The 25580-nt window shown below is 47.3% G+C and overlaps 1 protein-coding gene and 1 long non-coding RNA gene across 3 annotated transcripts in view; one reads left to right on the top strand and one right to left on the bottom strand.

The window, feature by feature from the left end:
- PEBP4 (phosphatidylethanolamine binding protein 4) overlaps positions 1 to 25580 on the top strand; it is a 227194-nt gene that overhangs the window by 48207 nt on the left and 153407 nt on the right. The window lies entirely within an intron of this gene.
- Positions 4184 to 15988, bottom strand: LOC141407573 (uncharacterized). The gene is made up of 2 exons (XR_012417145.1): positions 15772 to 15988; positions 4184 to 9959 (listed from the first exon to the last, which is right to left on the bottom strand). It is a non-coding gene; the product is annotated as an uncharacterized lncRNA (long non-coding RNA).

The raw sequence follows: 25580 nt of genomic DNA, 5'->3' as shown, positions 1-25580 counted from the left end.
TTTTATTTACTTTTCCCACTTCTGGCAGAAGAAGTCATCTTATTCCAACATCTTTATATTCATCATTCTGACATAATCATCTATCGTGCAACTCCACCAAACTCTTATCTTCAATGGGGACTTTGTTCTAGGTAATCACACTTGATAATCAAGATTATTTTGCTACTATATGCCACAGGCTGCCAGTGACACATTTACTAATGGTAACCTGTGCTCTCATCTTCACTGGTTTTAAGCAATTTGGTTGTGATATGTTTGGTATAGTTTCCTCATGTCTCTTGTGCTTGGCATTTCTTTGCTTGGGCTTCTGGGATCTGTGGGTTTACAGTTTTCATCAAATTTAGATATTTTTCTGCCATTATTTCTTCCAATAATTTTTCTAATATTCCCTAAAAGGGAATTTTAGGGACTCTGATTGCATGTATATTTGGCTACTTGAAGATGTCCCACAGCTCACTGATATGCTATTCTAGTGGGGTTTTTTTTCCGTCTTTTTTCTCTGTGTGTTTTATTTTGAATAGTTTCTATTGCTGTGTGTTCAAGTTCGCTAATATCTTATTCTGTATAGTTAACCTTTTGTTAAATCTCATCCAGTGTATTCTTCATCATAGACAATGAAATTGTTATCTCTCCAAATCTGAATTGGGTCTTTAAAAATATTTTCTATGTCTCTGGGAATATGTAAGCCTTCCCCTACCCTCTTGAACATATGCAATATAGTTATAATAACTGTTTTAATATATTTGTGTATGAATTATATTATCTGTATCATTTCCCAGTCTATTTCAATTGATTGCCTTTTGTCCTTGTTATGGTTTCTATTTTCCTGCTTCTTTACATGTCTAGTAATTTTTTTTAGGTGCCAGACATTGTGAATTTTTACTTCATTAGGTGTGAAATGTCATTATAATCTCATAAATATTTTTGAGCTGTGATCTGGCATGTGGTTAGGTTCATTGAAAGCAGTCTGATCCTTCTCAAGCTTGCTTTTAAACTTTGGTAAATAGGACACGAGCAGCCTTTTTCTAGGGGTGATTTTGCCCCACTGCTGAATACGCTCCCTGCTGTCCCAGGAATTCTGAAGCTTTTTTACTGTGCCTGGTGAAAATACAAGTTTATTCTCAGCCTTGTGTGAGCCCTATAGACTTTACCCTCTGTTTCTTTCGGGAAATTATTTCCTTGGACTCAGTTTCCTCACATGCACATGCTGATCTGTACTCAACTGAAGACTCAAGGAGGACCTTCTGCAATTTCCACAGTTCTGTCCCTGCACAGCTGTCTCTACCCTGTGAATTGTGAGCACCTTAACCTCCTTTGACTTGAGATCTATCTCCTCAACTCAGGGTGACTGCCAGGTTCCCTGGGTTCCCTCTCTGTACTGCTGCCTAGAAACTCCATCAGGCATTAAGTTGGGTTGATTGTAAGATCTTCCTCATTTGTTTTCCCTCTTTTGCTGATTACTGCCCCACACTGCCTGAAGTTCAAAATCTGGAAACCATTGTTTCACATATTTTGTTCAGTGTTTTCGTTGTTTCGGGTGGTAGAGTGAATCTGGTTCCTGATGTTCTATCTTGGCTGGAACCAAAAGATCTTTACCTGTCTTCAAATCCAACCAGACAGATAACCAACCCCAAACATGAGGCTCTGTAGCCTACAACCTCTTCTAGTTCCAAAACATGATGTCAGTCCGTGTTTACTTGGAGAAAATGGAAACGATACTCTAGCTTTTTTAAAGCAGAAAACTAGTTAATATAGAAAATTGTTAGATGCGCTGAGAAGTGGGCTGTAGCTTAGGCCTCCAGGAATTATTCCACCAGGAATGAAGTCAACAAACTCGCCTACCAGAGGTATGTATGGCGTTTTAGTTTTGCAAGATGAAAAGCATTATGGAGATGGATGGTGGTGACGTTACACAACAGTGTGAGTGGACTTCGCACTACTGAATTATACACTTAAAAATGGTTAAGATGGTAGATTTTAAATTATGTATATCATGCCATGATTTTTAAAACAATTCATGCATGTCATTTAAAAATAATTTAGAAAAGATATTACTTAGAAAACTATTCAGATATTTTAGCATTAAATAGGCTGACTACTGAAGTTTTATTTCTCACAACTTGGCTTAATGAAGTGTGACTCTTAGTCCCTCTACTTCCTCCTTCCCTGGTTTCTTAAGCTGAGAAGGAGGGTGTGGCCCATGGTGAGAGGATGATGAGGAAGGGTCAGAAGACCCTGTTATAATCCCAGCTCCATTCCTCCTCTGCTGTCTGAGGCGGGCCCACCTAAGTGGGCTTCACTAAGGGCTTAAACTGTCTCTCTGAGACTTCTCCATAAATAAATGGAACATTTGCCCACAGGACCCTGAATGTTGCATCAGGAGCTTCCCGTTGTGTGCTAGAGACAGTACTATGCCTAACCGTATTGTCATCCCCACACCCAGACTCCTCCTTCCCCCAAACAGCTTTACCTTCTGGGTGGAATGAATCACACCAGCCCAAGAGGCCAAAATTAGCACTTTTTGGATTTGTTACTTGGGTTTTACTGGAGGGAAGTGAGGATGTGGGAGACAGCAGGCGAGGTAGGACAGAGGGCAAGAGGAGCCTGGCTCCATGGCTTCCACCCCACCTACTTCCCTGGCCTCTTCCTATGTGTGAGCCGCTTATACTTTCTTTGCCTTGGCTGCCGTGTAACCATTCATTCATTCATTCATCTGGCAAGTGCATACTGAAGAAATATATAACAGAGCTGACTTTTGTTGGACATCTGGTAATTTGTCAAGGTCATTATGCTGCATATGTTATCCTATTTAATAAGATGGGAAGGGCCAGGAGCAGTGGCTCACACCTGTAATCCCAGCACTTTGGGAGGCTGAGGTGGGCAGATCACGAGGTTAGGGGTTCAAGACCAGCCTGGCCAACATGGTAAAACCCCATCTCTACTAAAGATACAAAAAATTAGCCGGATGTGGTAGTGCAGGCCTGTAATCTCAGCTACTCAGGAGGCTGAGGCAGGAGAATCACTTGAACCCGGGGAGGCAGAGGTTGCAGTGAGCTGAGATTGCTCCATTGCATTCCAGCCTGGGTGACAGGGTGAGACCCTGTCTCAAAAAGAGGGAAGATATTGAGGAAAGAACTTTATTCCCAAGTTACTAGTGAGGTTCAAGAAGGTAAAGTAACTTGCTTAAGATCAAGCATGCTTGCTAGTAAATGTCAGGATTCAAACCCATGTTGTCTTATTTCAAACTCTGTCCACCACACTGCCCTGCTACCTGCCACCTGCCAGGCGGCCTCTGAACATAGTGACCTCTAGACACTCTCTGTCTGGTGGACAACACAGTATGATGTGGCAAGTGCCACTACAAAAGTGTGCCCCACAGTGCTGCTGGGGCAGAGAGGGGAAGCTGGGAGTTTGAAAGATAAGGCTAATAATACCTTCCCCATGTAAACAATGGAGAATGCACCAGATTTCACCTTGGGGTCTTTCCAGCTCTGAAATTTGTAAGTCTATGACTTGAGGTTGCTTACTGACATAAAGTTCCTAAAATTCTAGAGAACTGCTGCCCAAAGTGAGGTCCATGGACCAGCAGCATCGGTATTCCCTGGCCACTCGTTAGAGATGTGCCACTGCAGGCCCCATCCAGACCTACTGAACTGATGTCTGCATCTTAGTGAAAGTCCCAGACTCTTGAGTGTTCATTACTGCAGTTTCTCTCTTGGATGTTCTCTTGCCTTTCACCTTCGGCCCCTGGATTTCCTGGAGCACAATCGTTGCTGGGTCCCCAGGGGAGGAAGCTACCTCTTCTCCATCACCTATCTCCTTCCAGGGCCCTCCATCTCTGTGCCTGTTGAGAGTGGTAAGTACTGGCTCATGTTCTCCTCACTCCTATGAAGGAGTGTGAGGTCTTCCAGGTAACATCTGGTGGTGCTCAGCGGCTTGCTCAGAAACCTCAATATCGCTTGGCTCAACCAAAAATAAATTGGAAAAGAAAATTGAACATTGCATCAATTTGGAGCAAGTTTATAAATTCTGCAGCTAAGCAATACCAATAGAAAATGATAGATGGTCACCGAGCAGGGCATCCCTGCAGTGATGTATAGTCACATTAGATGAAATACCGTATTACATGATTCTGCTTTATTACCAGTGTTGGTGGCAGACAGAAAAACAGATTACACTTGAGTTCAAATCGATAGGAACTTTATTTACTGGCCTTTTAAAAACATATTTCTGCACTTTATAAAAACATACGGTAGATGCTATTGATAGAGTTTGTCTGCTTCTTAAAAAGCAATTTGCCCAAAACGAGGCTTTTAAGCTATAATTTATGGCATTACCTTTTACCTCCTTTAAGGGTTCTGTTTGCCTGGCTGTGCTTTGACGACTTCCTTAGACTTCTCTTGACTTTAATTTTTCTCTCCCATTTACCATCTCCCTAAACTCTGAGCTCCCCGGAGCCTTAGAGCAGAAAGGAGAACAGGGTAGCATCTTCCGATGGAGACTGGGGTCTCTTCGCAAAGCTCAGCTTCCACCTTCCTCTTCTCAGCCCCTGCATTGCTCTGGATTTTGAGGGCGCTCAGATGGCCCAGCCTCTGCCTCCTGCTGTTTCTCACTCCCATGGTCTTCTTTTCCTCCTTTTCTCAGCTCCAAAATGGAGCTCGTCTCCCGCTCCCAAGCTCTTATTTCAACAAATCCTGTGTGGTAGGAAAATTATCCCCATTTTATAACTGTGCAAACTCAGGCTCTCAGAAGTCAAACCCAGGTCTTTTGACTCCAAATGAAATCAAGTCGTTTTCGAGGTTTGAAGATTGTGGCCGGCAGTAAGCCTGGTGCTATGGGAATGCAGAGAGCCTATGATCCACTTGAGAAAGACAAAACGAACATACTTTTGAATAAACTACTTCTCAGTGGTTAAATCACATAGTGACTGAGCATATGGGAGTTTTACAAAGCCCGGAAGGCTTCCTGGAGGAGTAAGCCTGTGGCCGGGATTAGCCCTGGGTTAGCCAGGAAAGGGGAGAGATGGGAGCTCCCAGCAGGGGGAATAAGGTGTAAGAATCCTGAGCCCAGCATTTCCTGACATGGAGTAAGAGAAGGCCTGGTGGCATGCTGGACAGAAGTGAAGAACCAGCCAGCTGGACACAAGGGCCTAGTGGCAGAGGCCCAGAACGCTGAGATTTGAGGCATTGCAGTTTTCTGGGCACAGGAATAGCATGAAATTAATGGTTTAGGAAGATGATATCATAGTGATGTGTGAGATCCTGGTTGGAAATCTGATCTGGGGATGTGGTACCAGTGCCCCTGAGCAAACCAGTGTGGCCCAGCCCAGGAGGGCTCCAGGAGCCTGGCCAGAGACAGGCAGAAGCCATGGCCACCTCCCTTACAAGCCCCACCCTCATAGCAGGGGCCAAGACTGAGGGTTCTCCTGTGGCCGGTCCTTTTAGAACTGGATGGGTTGGGGCCAGGCACAATGGCTCACGCCTGTAATCCCAACACTTTGGGAGGCCAAGGCAGGCGGATCACCTGAGGTCAGGAGTTTGAGACCAGCCTGGCAAACATGCTGAAACCCCATCTCTACTAAAAATACAAAAATTAGCTGGGCTTGGTGGCATGCGCCTGTAATTCCAGCTACTCAGAAAGCTGAGGTAGGAGAATTGCTTGAACCTGGGAGGTGGAGGTTGCGGTGAACTGAGAACACACCACTACACTCCAGCCTGGGCAACAGAGTGAGACTGTCTCAAAAAAAAAAAAAAAGAAGAAGAAGAAGAAGAAGAAGTGGGTGGGTTGGCCAAACATCCTAGGTTGGTCCTGCATCCAAGAAGTTATGTCCTAAAGAAGATGTGTGGAGTCCTCTGCAGGCCACAGCAGGGAAGACAATTAACTGGAAATAAGTAGAAAGCAATTAAAATGAGAGCACTCACTCCCCTTTTATTGTCATTGTTGTTATTAAATTATTTTGAGTTAGCAGGTGTACAGATAAGGGTCACAGTGAAAAGTTAACCTCCTCCCACTCAGTTATCTACCGAAGCAGCTCCTGTTCCCAGCGTGTGTGCGCGCACATGCATTTGTCTTCTCCAGAGATACTTCAGAGGGTTTCTTTTTAAAGAGAATAAACTAAAAAGTACTAGAGAACATCATAAAACTTCATTTGGTAAATACATACTTTGAGATGGTCTTGCTCTGTCACCAAGGCTGGTAAATGCGATCATGGCTCACTGCAGCCTCGACCTCCTGGGCTCAAGCGATCCTCCTGCCTCAGCCTCTCTAGTAGCTGGGACTACAGGTGCATACCACCACACACGGCTAATGTTTAAAGGTTTTATGGAAATGGAGTTTTTCCATGTTGCCCAGGCTGGTCTCAAACTCCTGGGCTCAAGTGATCCTCCCACGTTGGCCTTCTAAAGTGCTGGGATTACAGGCATGGACCACCACCCCATCTTATTTGCTAAATATTATAAAAATATGCTAGGAGTGGCTGGGCGTGGTAGCTCATGCCTGTAATCCCAGCACTTTGGGAGGCCGAGGTGGGCGGATCACCTGAGGACAGGAGTTTGAGACCAGCCTGGCCAACATGGTGAAACCCCATCTCTACTAAAATTACAAAAATTAGCTGGGCATGGTGGCGGGCACCTGTAATCCCAGCTACTCGGGAGGCTGAGGCAGGAGAATCGCTTGAACTTGGGAGGTGCAGGTTGTAGTGAGCCGAGATCGCTCCACTGCACTCCACCTGAGCAACAAGAGCGAAACTGTCTCAAAAAAAATTATATATATAGAAATACACACACACACACACACACACACACACACACACACACACACTAGGAATGTCCTCAAGGCCCAGTAACTTGGGAGGATTAAAAAAAATTAAATACAAGCGATAAGGAGAAAAATAAGGAGAGATGAGTCACAATTAGACTAACAGTCCCACCCCCTCCCCTACATCCTGCAACTTCATTTTCTGACTTGAGCAGCGTCCTGCCCCACCCTGGGGTGATCCCTGGGCCTCCTCAAATCCCTCTGACCTTACCCAGGAGATCCCTGCCACAGTAGACAGTGCTGCTAACTGCTCCCTCAACCACCCACCTCTGCCCCTAACTGAGAACTCCCCACCTTCTGGGCAATGTGCCCAGTTGCCAGCTGCCAGCCAGGTGGGCCACCCCATCTCAGGTCCCTGTCACTGTCCCTGTTGCTGCCATGTGAGGAGTGGGGGCATGCCACGTGCACCAGAGCTGTCAGCGCACCTGCTGGGCCACTGCTCTGGGGCAGCAGGCTGTTTGGGGGCTACAGCCTTACCCCGAAGGGCTGCAAATGGCAGGGTACTGCGTGGCTCCAAACTGAAAGAGGTTACACCTCCCCCTGCCTCTGCACGCCGGCCTTGACCTGGACTTGACACGTGCTGAATGCTTTATATACGATTCCATTTAGCCCACGCCTGCCTGAGACAGGCATCGTTTTCAGCTGCATTTTAAAGATAAGAAAGTCTAGACTCGGGAATTTAAGAAGCTCTCAAGGTCCCACAGCTGCTAACTGACAAGACGATGGGATGTATCACACGCTGCCGGGTCAGATTCAATGGCTGTGAGCTGTGTTGAATTTCCTCTTGACCCACGTGGATGGAAGAGTTGCCTTTTGCCTCTTCCAGAAATGTGCCGTGTTTCTGAACTCCATGGTTGGTGGCCGCTTCCGATCACTTCTGTCTTGCCTGTCTGTAAAGTGCAGAAATAGACCCTGAACGCCTGTGGGAAGAAACGCTTACTCATTTGACAGTCCTAGCACCGAAAAGATAGTTATTCTGGAGCAGGGAGTCAGTATTTGTCTAGTAAGGGTTTCATTGTTGAAGAAATGATTGATGAGTGAGCAAGTGAGTGAATAAATGAATCAACAGGTGAGTACGACTTCCCTCCTTAACCCGTAATTCCATGTTAGTCACAGGAGAGAAGTGAGCCTGTCTCCTGCAAAAGGATGCATAAGTCAACCCTGCAGGTGGTCTGTGACTATGAAGCCAGGAGGCCGGCTCTTGGAGTGGCCTGTAAGCTGATACGAAAGCAATTCCCAAACTCAGGTGTTCCCCTACTCTTGCACACAGATGGTGTGCCTGGGACACAGAGCTGGCTTCCCGAGAGGACCCAGTGAATACCCACGGGGCGTATTCATCTGTATGCGTAAGTCCTGACTTCTTTCAGAAGTTCACTGGAGACCTTGGGCAGAGTAACTTCACTAGCAACAGTGCTGAGGAAGCCAGGAAGTGGAGATGATGTCCATAGACTGTCTCCTGTGTCCATCTAAGCTGGGCATCTTCTGAGGCTTTTTCACACTGAAACTGAAGAGCACAGCTCCTTTGCTTCAGGCAGAAGGTGAGTGCCAGCTCCCTCACAGACTCCAGAGGACTCACAGTTGCATCGTGTGCCTGGTGCTGGGGACCAGCAGCAGGTGTAACCCAGCTTGGCAGTCATAGCAGCGAAAGGGCCAGTGCCAGCCTGCTTCTTGTGCTTGGTCGTGGAGGGAAAGGGCGGGTGCTGGAGTCAGCCAGACCTGGGGTTGAATTCTGAGTCAGCCCCATACTATCTGTGTGACTCTGAACAAGTCATCTAACCTCCTGAGCCTCAGTTTCTTCATGCGTAAAAGGAGGAAATAAGAGAAACCATCTCATGAATGCTGGAGAATTTAGATGAGATGAATTATGTGAATTCCTCGGCACTATAAGCTCTCAATAAACAAGAGTTCTCTTTGTGAACTGGCATCAAGCAAGGATGGTGTACATCTCCTGGGGCCGGGTAACACTCATTTTCAGTATTATCACGGTCTTTCCTTGCATTGCATTGAATGCACCACTGGGTCAAAAAGATTCTCTTCTTACTGCCTACAGGTGTCCACTTCATTTGGGGAGAGTGCAGTGAACTCTGTTAGATGTAAGCGGATAGTTATCTCACAGTAAGTGCTGCTGTGATTCCGGATGGAGATAACACCACAGGGTGAGGCTTTTCTGGAAGAGGTGAGCTTGGCCATACTTTGAAGGATGGGTGGGACTTGAATGAGCAGAGATTAAAGGAGAAAGCTTTTTCAGGTGAGATAAAGGGAATAAGACAGATCCCAGACTGGGAGGCAAACATTCACATTGGAGGATGCAGTGAAATTAAGGAGTGGACATTGGGAGAAGAGAGAGAGGATGTCGAATTGAACTTATCAGGTGAAGGCTGGAGACAAGGAAGCAAATGCTCAGCGGGGATCAAAGGAAGTCAGAAAGCAACCCAGGCTGGGGGAAATGGCCCTTTGTCAAGGGTGTGGATGCTGCCTTTGGAAGAGGTTCTTTCTTCTCCCTTTCCGCCTCATGGTGTTCTCAAGTCCTGTGCTGAGTGAGTCTTGTCAACCAGCTCTTCCCTGATTAACTCTCCTCCCGGAGCCTTAAGTCACGATCTGCACTTGCTTCTCCGTAATAGCCAGTGAACCCTGCCATCCCACTAGGAGAGGAGAATGCACATCCTGACATTCTAATAGGCTCAGCAGCGAAGACAGTGCTATCATTGTGGTGGTGACAGCAGGCTCCAAGCCCTGCCAGGTAGTTTTTGCAACTTTCTAGTCTTCCTTGTCTTATTAATTAGGAGAGTCTATCTCACAGATTTGGGGCTATAAATCTCAGATAACAGCTCTTCAACCTTCATAACTGCTTCTAACTAGGTGGTAGAACCAGGTGCATTTCATCTTCATTTTAAAGAGGACCCTGTGTCTGCGACCTGTGTGGGAGCTCTCTCTGCAGGACGGGAGCAAGAGGAGCTACTGGTGATGGCAGGCAGCGGGACATTTTCTACGTGGCTCTTCACTGGCCTCCAAAATTGCCAACTCTTCAGCCCTTAAGTCAAGATGCATCAACTCCAGCCCCTTTCCTGGCTTCCTTCTCAGATTGGGGGACACATGTCTGGGCATCAGAAGCCTTTGCACTCCAACATAAATATGTGTGAGCCCTGGAGTGGAGAATTGGTGAAATCAGCTGATGGTGGAGTTGTACCCCACTCTTTTTGTATCCCCCGCAAATAGTATACAGTAATCAAAATTTAAGCCACCCGAGATGAAATAATTGCTTAACAATCATATAAGACAAAATGATTCAACAAATGACAATGAGGCCCTGTGATATACAGAACAGATGCATTCAGTGTACCATATTATAATGCGCTAATACAAGATTGACAGCACAATAATAGGAGTGAGCAGCAACTCAGCCTATAATTCCAAACCAAATGTGAGGCTGTCCACAGAACTCAAATCCTAGCAGGCTGCAAAATTAGAGGTAACACCACGCAAGGTTCAAGACGACTCATTAGCAGGTTGGCAGAGTGTTTCAGGAGCAAATTTGTCTGTCGAAGGAACTAATTTTGTGCCATCTTAAGCTCAACTTTTTTTTTTTTAAGTGTGCGGATACAACCTTCTCTGGAGAGGGATGTGGGGCTGGGAGGTTGAGATCTGGCCAGAGCCCCTTGGGGCACAGGGAGGTCAGGTCCCTGGTGTGGGTTTTTGAGTGGATTTGAGTATTGGCAGAGTGATCTGAGTGTGTTAATGGGTGATACAAAGCAGTGGTGATGTGGCAAACACTATTCAGGTTGATCTCAGCGTGAGAAACTGATGGGACTTTCTGCTGGCTCCTTGGGACTGTTCTCACATCAGAAAGTGTTTGGATCAAGGATATAATGAAGGATAATTGTGATAAGCGTCCTTCCAGGTCCGAATTTCTGAACCTTTAAACAAGCATCATCATCTCTGCTTTGTATAGATGCCCCTATTGTTTTGATGGTGTCTGGGATTTGTTTTAATCAGGTGTGGGAAGACATGTAGACACAGAAATAGCTCTCATGAAGGAGGAAGTTTTATACTCGCAGATCCCAAGAGGCAGGGGGTATGGCTTGCAGGGCCACATGGGGGATGCCCCAGGCTCGGTTGGGAGGCAGAGTGAACCAGGGGAAAACCTGAGTAGGAGTCTTGATCGTGGGAGGAACAGGTGGGGTAGGGTGAGCAGGCTTAGGGGTTGGCTAGTGTGAATCACTTCAACAGGCTCTGGGTATAAGGACTGTTCCCAGTTGTCTAGTACCCACCCTGGGGTATTTTGGGCAGGTGGATAGTGGCCTGGAGTGTAAAAATCTGATAGAGAAGGTGGTTTGGTAGTATGGACACTGGACTGGTTGGTTTTCATAAGCAAATGGTGCTCAGAGGAGTTTACTATCTCTAGGAATTAGCCCTGGGAGGGGCAGTGCCTCCAGGATCAGTGAGGCCCCAAAATGTCAAAGCACAAACATTACAGAATAAAAAGACACTATTAATACCCCTTCATAGTTTCACATCTGCGGCTGCTTTCTTTCCTAGAGCTGTGGTCCCTTTTCTGCCAGTTTGAGACCTCCCTCTGTTCATGATCAAAATAGGGCATGGTAGCATCACCATGTGTGCATGACAGAAAGTCATGGTACATTCTCCACACCACCCCAAATCCTGGATCTGTGAGGTCAAGAGGGAAAAGCACCCACCTCCCTTCACCTGGGACCCCCTGCTGGCTCCTCCCACCTCTGCTCAGTCCAGGGCTGCCTGGGTGTGGCCGGCACTGCCTGGGTCACTGGTGCTGATGATGCACGCTTTCCTAGAGTTTGACTAAGACGTCCTATGTCCCCAGTTCTGCCAATAACAGGCTGTGGGCCCTGGCTAGGTTGCTGTGATTTCCTGTGTCCCCATTTCCTTCCCTGAAAAGTGATAGGATGGATCCCAGTTCTAAATGCTTATTTTCTCTGAAAAATTGGGGAAAGGATAGGGAGAAGCAAGAAAAAGGTGAATGAGATGGAGGGTCGGGGTGTTCTCTAATCTTTACAGAAAACTAGTGATGGCCACATGTTGGAGAAGCCTCCCAGGTCTCATTGACAACCCCTTCCTCATCCGCCCCATTGAGCCAAGAATCTCGCAGGGATGGCAGTGATTCAGTGCCTACGAGGTAGCCAGGCTTCCACGCTTGTTACCTTGTGTAATTCTTACAACAGCCCAAGGACAGAGTCGCCACTCTCAGCACCATTTTACTGCTGGGGAAACTGAGGTGTGGAGAGGTTAAGTCAATAGTCCCCACTTGCTCACGGCCACACAAGTAGTGGAGCCTGGCCTCCCACCCCACAGTTTCATCCCTAATTGCTGTATGCTACTGCCTCCCTCTGTGGCAGGCAGGATCATCCACGTAGGACTGGATGGCTTGAGTGTGATCCACGCTGCAATAGAGATTCATCCCAGGAGGAGTTTTTCCAAAGAGGGAGGGTGACCCCCAAAGGAGAAGCATTGCCCCATGGGGAGAACGCTATTTGGAACTTAAGTGGTTTCCACTAATTTCTTCTCTTAACAAGTATTTTGTGTCTATTAGATAGCTGGCATGGCTCTAGGCACTGGAGACATACAACTGTGAATGAGATGGTCCCAGTCCTACACTCAGGAAGTTTTCAGCCTGGCAGAGCACGACAGACACGAGAAAAGGGAACAGATAAATATAGTAGCTGCAGGAAGCCCAAGTCTGAGGGGCTCTGGCCTGTCTGCATCCAGGTCTGCAAGTTGGCCAACCTTGGACACTTGCAAAGGCACAAGTCCTTGTAGGTGATAGGAAGGTCACAGAAGTCAAAAAAGAGGGTGAGAGGCACCCCCAAATGAGCAACTACCGCCCTTAGGCTGGATGGAGAAAGGGAGGATGTGGGGTTTGGAGAGTCCAGAAGCTGGGGCATCCCTGGGGACACTGGAGCCCTGTGGGGCCCCATGCACACAGTCAAGGCCACAGTCACTGTTGGACGCCAAGAGGGAGAGGTAGGACTATCCCGGCTTCTTCCTCCCTCCTGCCCTTTAATTTCCCACTAGTGCCTCTATATGGCTCAACCCAAACTAAATCCAGAGGACCCAGGAAGCCTGGAAAGTGCAGCCATGGGGTTAGTCCCCACCCCTCCCCCAGGCAGAGCAGAGCAGGAAGGGCTATGGGACCTGGCAAGGGCAAGCAGGCCCAGGCCCTGGCCCTGGCCCCGTGCTTCCCCTTCTTTGGTGACTGCATCAAGGTCTTGAGGTCTATAGAAACTCCTGGTGGGCAGGAGAACCAGTGGCTTTAAGCAGAGTCTGGGTCTAGGCTGCCCCTGCTAGAGCACCAGTGGCCCCTCCCCACCCTCACTGGTCCACCTGGGCCACTCCACGTCCATCTCTGCATGGCCAAAAGAAGACTGAAGAATGGGGAGGAAGGTATGGGGAAGGGCAAGTAGGGAGAGCACCTGGCGGGGAGGAGAGCACAGGCAACCTGGAGCTGTCCCCAGAGCCCACGTGGACCTGCCGCAGCACAGCAGGCACCTGCTCAGTGAAGGGATGGAGATCCGGTTCAGGAAGGGCCTTAGCATCAGAAACAAAACACATACACTGACAGCTGCCCTGAAAGAGAAGTCAATGTGAATGTAAAGCAGGTGATCGCTGCCTCAGGAGCAGTTTTGAACAAGTTTTTCTTTTAAAACCCCAGGGCGGCCATCTACAGCCCCCATCTGCATCTTCCTGCTGAAATAATAATACGTCACATTTATAGAGCACTTTGAGCTTCTCAAAGCAAGTTCTAATGTCATTTGACCCTCACAAAAGCCCTGTGAAGTAAATGGCAGGGACGGTAGTTGAGGTGGCTAAGGTCACATGGGCACCCACTGAAGAGGTGGGGCCCACTCAGGGCTGATGTCTCGTCTTCTAGCTGAGTCTTTCCCAGACTCCAGTGCCTGTGCTTTGTTACCCCTCCCCATCATCCACCGCCTTCAGGGTCCTGGCCCCAGGCAGAGCCCCAGGCTGCTCACTCCTCCCCATCCCCTTGCTCAGGCCCAACTTTGGGTAGAGCTATTCCCACCTGAAGCCAAACTTGGATGCATGTGGCAATCTGCTTTTCAGTCTGAGAGATCAAAAGGAACAATATTTTCAGCTGCAGAGACAACCACCACAACAAAAATGGTGCTTAACACGCTTTTCCCAAATGCAACGTACCCCTTTGTGTGCCATAGAATCGTACCATATTTTGCCATGAAATAAACACACCAGAAAATTTTTTTCTTCTGTGGAAGAGGATGAAGAAATTTTGGTAATTAAAACTCCCATCGATCAATGCTTAGATCTCAGAGATAATTGCATTGCTTCTGCAGATGTTTGTTGAATCATGCAGTTTTGTTTTCAAGCGTGTGTGTGCCTCAAGGCCTGAAATCACATCTCCCCCAGTGTGAAGCACCCCTAGGCAGGCTCCCTGTCCTCCCCGACCCTTGTGGCATAACGTGGTGAGAATAGCCGGGTGGTAGTCCTGGCTCTGCCTCAAATTTGCTATGTGGGAATGAGCCTGTCTGGACCTCAGTTGCTTCTGTAGATTGAAGAGCTGGAGTTGGAAAATCTCAAGGTTCTGTCCCTCTTTTGATGTTTCTTGGAGTCAACATTCCTTTTGAGGGTGTTCATCTCTCCCCACTGGCTTGAAATCTCATCTCTGCTACTCACCAATTCATGTGTTCATGAGACGTTTACTGAGTGCCCTTTTTTGGGCAAGCCCCATTGTGAGGCTTGAAAGTACAAGGGTGACTAAGATATAGTTCCTACCTCTGGGGCACTCACGGCCTGGTGGGATAGGCAGCCCAGAAGCAGACATGTCACAATACAATATGTTGAACGCCGTTCTCTCAATATTGAGATCGTGGAGGCCACGCTCTCATTCTGTGAACTCACACACATCAGTTAAACCTCTGCGTCTGGTCTTTATTGTCACCTGGGGATGTTTGCTTCCCTTCCTAGCTGAGATCTATTCGCTGTGAGTGGGCTCTGAGAGTAAGATTATGTTAGAGCAGAGTAAAGCATTTCCCGTAGGGAAGGGCTTGTCCTCTCTTTCTGCCTCAAAAGAGATGGAGGAACACAGAGGAGATACCACCGGCCCCATAGCCACACTAAGCTGGGAACAAGAACTATAACTTTTAGCTCATCCCCCTACCCGATGCTCTGTGATAAGAAACCAGCCCGACATCATTCCGGACGCCCTCTTCCAGCCTCCAGGCTCTGCCCATGGTGGCTTCACTGTGATGACAGTTAAAATGCAAGAATACTTTCAAAAGGAGGGCTGTTTCCCTCGGCATCCAGCTTGGCCTAGACATTCAGTTTGCTCTCTGTTCCCTGAGCTCCAAGCCTCCTCTCTGATGAAGCCAGGGAATGCACCCCTGTTTGGAGATCCTGTGCTCTGCTGACTTGCTCAGGCTGGCCAGGAGCAAAGAGCCCGAGTGAGCAGCCCAGAGGAAGGAAGCCAGGGGACCCGAACCCAGGGGTGTCAGGCCCAGAGAGGGAAGCCCTCCCCACCTGTCTGCACTTTGTGATTAGATGTGAGCAACGGGGTAACTCACAGGCAGTGATCTCACTCACTTGGTGAGTCAGGTAAACTGACAGAAAAGTGAGAAAGTGCCACCTGGAAACCCGAGGCCACTGCCACACGGCCGGGTGCTGCCCCCTCTCAGAGCCCTCTCCCTGAGCATGCACTGACCCTCCACCCTCTCCCACAGAGCCCATGCTGGTCTGATCTGCAGGATGTGTTTTTCGTAGAGGCCCCCAAATACCATCTTACCATGCCAGTCCCCTACTATATTCTCTAACCTTAAATTCCAGGGATTCCGCCCCTCCCTCCCTCCCTCCCTCTCTCCCTCCCTCCCTCCCTCTCTCCCTCCCTCCCTCCCTCTCTCCCTCCCTCTCCATGCTCACCCTCCACCCACTTTCTCCCAGGAGCTGCTCCTGTACCTGGAGTAGATTCACCTGCAAACACTCAGCTTGCAGGAGCACAGCAGACTGGGGAGTTTCCTTTCCCAGCCAAGCTGAGTTTGGAGGGGGGTGTGGGAGGAGATGAGGAGGGCTGGGGACACAGTTTGAGTCTCTAAAGGAGGACTGCATTGCCTTCTTCCCTGCCTCCTAGATACAGATGAGAAGGTAACCAACCTCGTGTGTGTGTGTGTGTGTGCGCGCGCGCGCGTGGACGCACGCGTGCGTGTGCAGTGTATGGATGCACAGACGGCCCCTCCATGGTGGGGCGCGGCACCGTTCTCTCACCCTGCAGCTTTCTGCCTCTCCCTCCACCCTCCTCCGATTCCCTGCGTCCCACACTGCAGGTGTCTCTGAGGCAGTGTTTATGTAAGCAGCTCATGTTCTGCCGAGCGACAGCGAGAAGCTGTTGTCAATTTGAGGAAAGCCCCCGGCTGCCCACATGTGTGGTTGTCCCCGTGGGTTTCATAACAAGAGGGGGAGGTGGGGTGGTGGGCCCCTGGGGTGAGGGCGGCTGGTCTCGGCCCAGCCCAGGAGCCTCCTCCCTGCTGCCACCAGTGCGCCGACTATTTGCAAGCTGCTGGCCTTACCTCCTTTCCTCCTGGCTAGTGTTTTGGCTACGGAGAGACACAGTCAGTGCCTCCTGGCTCTGGCTGGCCCTGCCCAGGAATGTAGTACTTGGGTCGTGCTGGGCTACTGGAGTCAGGGCAAAGAACCTGACATTTTGAAGGCATGAAAGTCCTAAGGATCTGCCAACCAACCCAGCAGGTTGGTTTGATTCTGACCTCAGAATCAAAACACGGACCCCAGGTTTTGATTCACAATAAGGACATGTAGCCCCATCATCTTTCTATTCCAAAGTCAGCTGTCCTCACCCGGACAACTGAGGACAGGGAGAGAGTGGACAGAAAGGGCTCTGAGCCACCCATACAGTGGAAATGGCTGGGACACCTTATCCCTGAGGCTGAGGGCTCAGTTTGAGGATTCCCATTTAGCACAGCCTGGTTTAAGGAGGAGAGAAAAGACCAAAACATGGTGTCCACTTGATATGTTTATAAGGGCGGAATAAACTCCCTGAAACCCAAATCATAATTCAAATAGCTAATATATATGGATGGAGTGCTTTTCTGATCCAATCATCATGCTATGAAATGTATATTTCAGTCCTGGCAAAGACTTAATGAAGGAGGCACTATTAGCCTCATTTTAAAGATAAGGGTCCAAGGCCCAGAGAGGTTGAATAACTAGTCCAGCCTCACGCAGCAGTTAAAGGAGAGGTTCTCCTCAAAACTTGGAGTTTTCCTTTCTACTCTGAACATTAACAGAAATGTGTTTACATTTTCTGGCTAACCAAGCCAGATTTTGGCTTTGCTCCAAGGAAGCTAATGTCCCACCTGAGAAGTAGCTTTGTTTAAACAGTGGAGAAAATAATTCCTAACTCATTTATTTACTTCTAATTTTACACTTCAAGGGCTGTTTATTTTCACAACACAAGCACTATAAACACACACTGTCATCGATGAAGCACGTTTGTGAGGTGCCCCTGGGCTGCAAGTTGAGTTAGAGACAGGACATGTCATCACTGGTAGTACCTTCATCATTGGATGGTAACCTCTCTCCTGAGTTTCTTGCTTTTCAAGTGCTCTCAAGTATTGTCCTGCCAACCCTCTCCTGGAATGAGGCCGAAAGGAAAATCCTGAGCACTGGAAGAATACGCTGGATACTGTCTGTTCTGGGCGGTTCATCCTTTCAGTCCTGCAACACACACTGGATGCTGTTAATTTCACCATGGACCCTACGCACTGGTGATGTGAAAAGTGTTGAGATCTGATCTCCGCCTTAGAGGAGGCTGGCAGAGAGAGCCAGTAGACACGCCACTGTTGTATGCATGGGATGCGTTAGCAGCTGCGGTAATAAGGGAAGAAGTGGTTGCAAAACAGGTGACATCTGTCGGCCAGGCACAGTGGCTCACACCTGTAATCCCAGCACTTTGGGATGCCGAGGCAGGTGGATCACTTGAGGCCCAGAGTTCTAGACCAGCCTGGGCAACATGGCGAAACCCCATTTCTATTAAAAGTACCAAAATCAGTCGTGCATGGTGGCGCATACCTGTAATCCCAGCTACTCCAGTGGCTGAAGCACAAGAATCACTTGAACCCGGGAGGCTAAGGTTGCAGTGAGCCAAGATTGCACTACTGCACTTCAGCCTGGGCGACAGAGTGAGAGTCTGCCTCAAAAAAAAAAAAAAAAAAAGAACAGGTAACATCTGAGCCGAATCTTGAAGGCTAAAAATTCTAAATCTAGAAAAAGCGCTGCTAGTAGAAGGAAGCCGCAATGCAATACCACAATCTGGAAAGCCCAGGGTGCAAGTAGAGGTGTGGCTTGAGACTTCGCAGGGTTTCTGGACAGTGCCGGGTGGGTGACAGGCAGGAAGGGTAGGCTGGGGCCAGTTTGTGAAAGCCTTGGGGACTGGAACTAGACAACCTGGACCCTAATAATTCCCAGCTTCAACCTTCGCAGACGACAGGGAACTAAGTCAAGACTAACTGTGAAGCAGGGTCCCAAGTATTTATCTTAGGGACAAGAAGTGCCAAAGTTTGTAAGCAGTTTCCTCTTTTATTAAAAAAAAGGTTGAGGGGGGGCTCAGAACAACAGATACTGGGGTCTATTCGAGGGGGAAGGTGGGAGGAGGGAGAGGAGCAGAAAAGATAGGGTACTGGGTTTAATAGCTGGGTGATGAAGTAATCCGCACAACAAGCTCCCATGACACGAGTTCACCTATGTAACAAACCTTCACTTGTACCCCTGAACCTAAAATAAAAGTTGAAGAAAGGGGAAAAAGAAAATAAAAGAGGCTCACATATCCCTCATTACTAAAATACTATCCTATGTGATTTCAAGACTAGAGAGAGGAAAGAGTGGAGTTCCCCTTTTGTGAGCAGGGAATTGTGTTGAGCTTGCAACTCATCAGGCACAAGAGTCTCGGGGGTGAAAAAGCACAGCTGGCTCGGAGGGCTAAATTCATTATTTCACTAACGAGGCTGACTCCTGAGGTGGCGAAGGAAGAGGATGGTCAGGCCGTGAGTATATAGGCTGAATGGAGAAGCAGAGAAGAAGCCACAGACCCCACCCAGAAAACAGGATGGGCAGGTAGACCACCAGAACCTCCATTTCTTAAAGCCCCAATGGACAGCTGGAAATTACTTGCCCCTGAAAAAAAATAATAAATTCCAAATTATCATTTCAATGGCTCCTCACATAAATACCAAAGAATCAGAAAAGCTGATGCCTCATGTTGCTCCCGGAATCTAAGCAATGGTATCTTTCAGTTATCGGATTTTATTTCTTTGCAGCATTACATTTTATACATATTTATTCATGCAGAACAGAAGCGCTGCGTTATTGAGGCTGCCATGGGAGCGGAGGAAAAGCTGTTATACATAAGAATGCACTGCATTTACATTGTCGCACTTTGCCACAATTGAACCATATGCAACTGGTTTTTTAAAATAATAATAATAAAAACCTCTGGTTTGCATTTAATTTGCTGACTTTTTTTCTTTCTTACTCCTGAATTTTCATACGCCATAGAAATATGAAAGGGGCGTCATGTCAAAATCCTTGAAGATACAGAGGGGCTGGGGGCTGGCAAAAGACAGCTTTAGTGGGGAGGGTTTGGGGGCCCACAGCAAGTTTATAACTATTTCTTTTTTAACAGATGCAGTTAACTGAACTGCAAAACATTCATCTTCCAATTTAATAACTCATTCTCCCTGCATGGAGACAGGGGTATTATAGTGCGGGATATTGCTTTTCGGGCTTTTGAGTGTCAATGATGAATCCCCATCTTCTAATAAAATACATTTTCATAGTAATTGAAATAATAATTTTTTTTTTCCTCTTCATTTTCCCAGGTACTTAAATAGGGGCTTTCGACTTCTTTCCCTTTCTACTATTCTAACCTTATTTTCTTTTAACTGAAGTTCCTCAGGCTTTTGAGCTGCACAAGTCGGGGCTTCTGGCGTCTGTGTTGTGGGGGCCTGCACACTTTCCCCAAGGCCACAGCTGCTGCGGGGTGGGCTCCACACACACACAGCTAGTTAGGAAGACCAAGATGTCAAGACCTGGAATTTTTTTGCTGTGTTTGGCTTTTCACTTCCATTTGCTTAGCAAACTGACTGCCCCTAGAGCTAAGGACAGATGTGTTAACCAGCCAGCTGAGGGGCCCCAATCCTACAAATCCTGAAGTTCACACACTAGGGGTACTCTGAAATCTCCCCTAACACCTCCAAGGTCAAGATCTGGGACTCCCCCCTACACCCCGACCAACATTCCCCATGTACCCATCAAGCTGCAAGTAATGTCCCCAGGAATTAAAATGAGTACCAGTATGTTAAGGACAGTATGAATTTCTCAAGCAGGCAATGATGATGTTACAGTGAGTATAGTATGTTTAATCCACAGCTCAATTCACAGGGTTACTTTGTTCGATTGTTTGTTTATTTTTGAGACAGAGTCTCACTCTGTCACCCAGGCTGGAGTGCAGTGACACAATCATGGCTCACTGCAGCCTTGAACACCTGGGCTTGAGCGATCCTCCCACCTCAGCCCCCCTGAGTAGCTGGGACTACAAGTCTGTGCCACAAAGCCCAGCTAATTTTTTTTTTTTTTTTTTTTTTTTTTTACTTTTTTGTACAGATAGTATCTCAGTATGTTGCCCAGGCTGGTCTCCTGGCTTCAAGCAATCCTCCTCGCCTTGAGCTCCCAAAGTACTGGGGTTACAGGCATGAGCCACTGTGCCTGGCCAGCAGGGTTACTTTAAATGCTATCGTGGTGAACTTAACTTCAATGGAAAAATATAATGTTGTCTCCTAAGACATCTTTTCATCGCATCCTTTCCTCCATGGCTGACAATGAAGACAAAGAAGAAAAATATAACTAAGACTGTAATGGGTTTAAAAACACCAATACAGGTGCAGTCTTGCCAATAACTTAACCAGCTTTGGGAGATTCTCCAGCCCCTTTCTCTTTATACTCACCCAGGGAAGAATGATTTCGGTGAGAACTTACTCAGTTTAGGCTGTAATTTGACTTCACCTATAAGAATACTCTCCTTTCTATGTCTAATCTTCCCTGATCTAGTAAAAATACCCTGGAAGTCAGGAATCAAAATTTAGGCTAGGCGTAGTGGCTCACACCTGTAATCCCAGCACTTTGGGAGGCCGAGGCAGGCAGATAACCTGATGTCAGGAGTTCGAGACCAGCCTGACCAATATGGGGAAACCCCGTCTCTACTAAAAATACAAAAATTAGTTGGGTGTGGTGGCGCATGCCTGTAGTCCCAGCTACTCAGGAGGCTGAGGCAGGAGAATCACTTGAATCCAGGAGGCAGAAGTTGCAGTGAGCCCAGATCGTGTCACTGCACTCCAGCCTGGGTGACAGAGCAAGAGTCTGTCTCAAAAACAAAAAATTTTAAAGTTTTAGTTAGAAAATCAAAGTAGCTAAGAGTAAACAGTCAGAAAAACTTAAAATCGTTGAAGGCAATGCCTTTGTCATTTACAGCATCAGAAAGAATACTTTTCTGCCTCTTCATTTTTCCGGGTACTGAACAAAAGACTCTCAGTTTCTTTCCCTTTCCCTTGTCCTAACAGAAAAGGTCATGGCCCCAGCAAGTCCCAGAGAGCAGGCTGCACTGCACAGGGCTGCAGCCAGCATCCTCAGCACCTTTGTGCAAACTGCAAAAAAGGGTCCTGCCTCTTGGACTGATTCATCGCTAGGCCAGGAGGCATGGCTTGGCAAGGGGGACAGGGGCTGGATTTTAGTCACCCTCTTGCCCAAGGGCCACTGTGTAGTACACACATGACTTAACTCTACTGACAGTAGATGGTAGAGTTAAAAAGACCCAGGTCCAAATCCTGACTCCATCATTTTCTAGCTGTGTTGCCTTAAGCTACTTGATTTCATACATATGTCATACTTATAAGAATGTTTTAGGCCACTGAGCAGATAAACAAAATATGGTGTATCTATACCATGGGATACTACCCAGCCGTGGAAAGGAATGAAGTAATGTCTTTCATAGCAACTTGGATTATTCTAAGTGAAATAACTCAAGAATGGAAAACCAAATATCATATGTTTTCATTTATAAGTGGGAGCTAAACTATGAGGATGCAAAGGCATAAGAGTGATATAATGGATTTGGGGACTTGCGGGGGGAGGTTGGGAGTGAGGGATAAAAGACTACATACTGGGTACAGCGTACACTACTTGGGTGACAGGTGCACTAAAATCCCAGAAATCAGGCCGGGCACGGTGGCTCGCGCCTGTAATTCCAGCCCTTTGGGAGACCGAGGCAGGTGGATCAGGTCAGGAGATCAACACCATCCTGCTGGTCAACATAGTGAAACCCATCTCTACTAAAAATACAAAAATTAGCTGGGCATGGTGGCGTGTGCCTGTAGTCCCAGCTACTCAGGAGGCTGAGGCAGGAGAATGGCGTGAACCAGGGAGTTGGAGGTTGCAGTGAGCCAAGATCGCACCACTGCACTCCAGCCCAGCAACAGAGTGAGACTCCATCTCAAAAATTAAAAAAAAAAAAAAAAAATCCCAGAAATCACTACTAAAGAACTTATCCGTGTAACCAAAAACCACCTGTACCCCAAATCCTATTTAAATAAAAAAATGAAAAAAAAAGAATGCAATGGGGACTCATTATGATGATATATGTAAATCACTTAGTACAGGACGAGGAGCTAAATCTGTAGTGACTATTACTATTCCAGAGAGGTCTTCCTAGGTCCTTTAGTGCCCATGGGCAGAAATGAAACTACATTTCCTACAGCAGTGATGGGGGTACAAAATGCGGGCCCAAGCCTGGAGGGGAACTGTCTTGAGGACAGAACGGCTGTCAGAGAGAAACCAGTAGGTTGTTTGACGTTGGCTTCTAGGCAGAGGCTGGACTTTTGCTCCTGCTTTCTGGGGTCACCTATCCCAGCTCTTCCTGCTTCTCTTTCCACCCACCCCCGACACCTCACCCCCAGGGCCCAGCAGCATTTCAATGGATTAAAGGATCCTGCTTTACCTGACTTTGGGATTGGCGGTCAGGGGTAGCAACAGGAAGTCTTTCTTTTATTTTCCTGGGTTGAGCAGGAAAGAAGTCCAAGTGCATCTGCAGAGGATCCTCCAGAACGTTCCCTTTCCACCTTCATCTAGGGCCATCTTTGATCCTGAGAATCTTGAGATGAAGGTTGTTCCAGAACAAAACCCCTTCTCTGGCAGAGGCCCCAAGGGCTTCTCTGGATAGGTGAGAAGTAGCCATTTAGAGCCTGAAGATCTACTGTTTGAAAAGACCTACGTCTCATTCAACTTTTTCTCAACAGACTTTACTTTTTAGAGCAGTTTTTGGTACCCAGCAAAACTGAGCAGAAGCTGCAGAAAGTTCCCACATACACCCCGACTCCTCCTATTCCCCCACTGCCCACCACTCACTATCAACATCCCCCACCAGAGGGGTGCATTTGTTACAACTGATGAACCTACACTGACATGTCATTCTCACCCAACGCCCATAGTTTACATTAGGTTACACTCTTGGTGTTGTACATTCTGTGGGTTTAGATAAATGTATAATGACGAGTCTTCACCATTGTAATATCATACAGAGCAATTTCACTGTCTAAAAATCCTCTGTGCTCCACCCAGTCATCCCCTCCCTCACTCTTGACCCCTGGCGACCGCTGATCTGTTAGTATCTCCACAGTTTTGCCCTTTTGAGAATGTTGTATAATTAGGATCTTACCACATGTAACCTTTTTAAATTGGCTTCTTTCACTTAGTAGTATGCATTTAAGATTTCTCTGTGTCTTTTCATGTCTTGATAGCTCATTGCTTTTCAGTGCTGAATAATATTTCATTGCAAGGATGTGCCACAGTGCATTTAACCATTCATTGACATTTTGGTTGCTTCCAAGTTTTAGCAATTATGAATAAACATCTGTGTGCAGGTTTTTGTATGAAACCTGGATTTGTTCCAGGCTGGCTGGTGCAGGTTTTGTGTCTTGAAACCTAAGTTTTCAAGTCCTTTAGGTAAATATCAAGGAGCATGACTGCTGGATTGTATGGTAAGAGTATCCTTAGTTTTTTGAGAAACTGCCAAACTGTCTTTGAAGGCAGATATCTCATCTTGCATTCCCACCAGCAACGAATGAGAGTTCCTGGGGCTCCACATCCTCACCAGCATTTAATGTTGTCAGTGTTCTGGATTTGGGCCATTCCAATAGGTGTGTAGTGGTATGTCATTATTGTTTTAATTTGCAATTCCCTAGTGACATATCATGAGCACCTTTTCATATGCTTCTTTGGGACCTGTATATCTTCTTTGGTGAGGTGTCCGTTCAGATCTTTTGCCCATTTTTTAATTGGGTTATTCATTTTCCTGTGGTTGTGTTTTCAGAGTTCTTTGTATGTTTCAGATCCCAGTCCTTTATCAAGTATGTCTTTCTCCATGGGTATTTTCTCTCAGTCTGTGGCCCCATTCAATTTTGTTCCCTCTTCCTGTGTGTCCAGCAGATTCACAGCTCCTTATGAAAGAGGTGCCAAAAACAAGAGCAGCTGTGGGGGAGCGTGGCTTCCTGGGGAAAGTCCATGAGCCTGTGACCACCTTTCACTTTGAACCCACATTTGTTTATTCTTTAAACAGTTGCACTGTGCCCAGCACTAAGTCCCGAGGATGCATCTGTGAAGGAAAGAGTCAAAGCCCCACGTCTTGTGGAGCTCACTTTCTGGTAGGGGAGACATACACAACAATAAATAAACAAACATAGAGACATATAGGGAAAAACACACACAAGTATACTGTACAGCAATCTGGAACCCAGTCCAGTGTAAGAGCAGGAAAAGGGAGACAAGAGGCCCTGGCACAGGGAACATTTACAACATGAATAGGATGGCACAGGGGGCTTCACTGAGAAAGGGATATTTAAGCAAAGTGGATGAAGATGGAGCCAAGAAGGCAGAGAAAGAAGGCAGAGGGGCCAGCCAGTACAAAGGCCACGAGGCAGGGGAGTGCCTGGTGTGTGTGAGGAACTGCAAGGAGGCCAGTGTGGCTGGAATGAGTAGCGTGGAGGAGAAAGATGTAGGATGATTTGGGGGTGGTAGATGCAGATCCTGTAGGGTCTGGTGGCTTTTGCTCAGAGAGAAATGGGGAGCCATGGGAAGGATTTGAATAGAGGAGCGAGATGACCTCACTTAGGTTTGAACACGACTTCTCTGGCTACCATGTTGAAAACAGGCTGCCCAGGATGCCCAAATGGAAGGAAGGAGGCCAGTGTAATAATCGAGGTAGGAGATGACAGAGGAGGTGAAGTTGGTGAGACGTGGTCAGATGTCAAGCCAATGGGATTTCCTGCTAGATTCGATATGGGGGTGAGAGAAAGAGGAATCCCAGATGATGTCAAAATTTTTGACCGGAACCACTGGAAGGATGGAGTTGTCCTTAGCTGAGATGGATAGGAGCAGGTTTAGGGGTCAGGGGGACATGTTTTGTTTACACGGTTTGACATCCTGCTGGAGAGGTCAGGCACACAGATGTTGGACAGATGGGTTTAAAGTTCAGGGTTGTTTGTGTATATGAAATTGGGCTGAGTTCTGTGGGGAATAAAACGGAAAAATAAAACCCAATTCCTCCCACCCCTACCTCTACCCAGGACTTACTGGGGGGGAGTTGGAGAGAATGCAGGCAGGCAGCACACACACCAGGCACACCCAGAGGAAAGCAGCTTTTCTGAGAC

The sequence above is a fragment of the Macaca fascicularis genome, chromosome 8 (assembly GCF_037993035.2).
Source record: "Macaca fascicularis isolate 582-1 chromosome 8, T2T-MFA8v1.1".
Lineage (NCBI taxonomy): Eukaryota > Metazoa > Chordata > Mammalia > Primates > Cercopithecidae > Macaca > Macaca fascicularis.
Note: the sequence above shows the minus strand (reverse complement) of the source record. Positions and strands in the feature narration are given on the sequence as shown.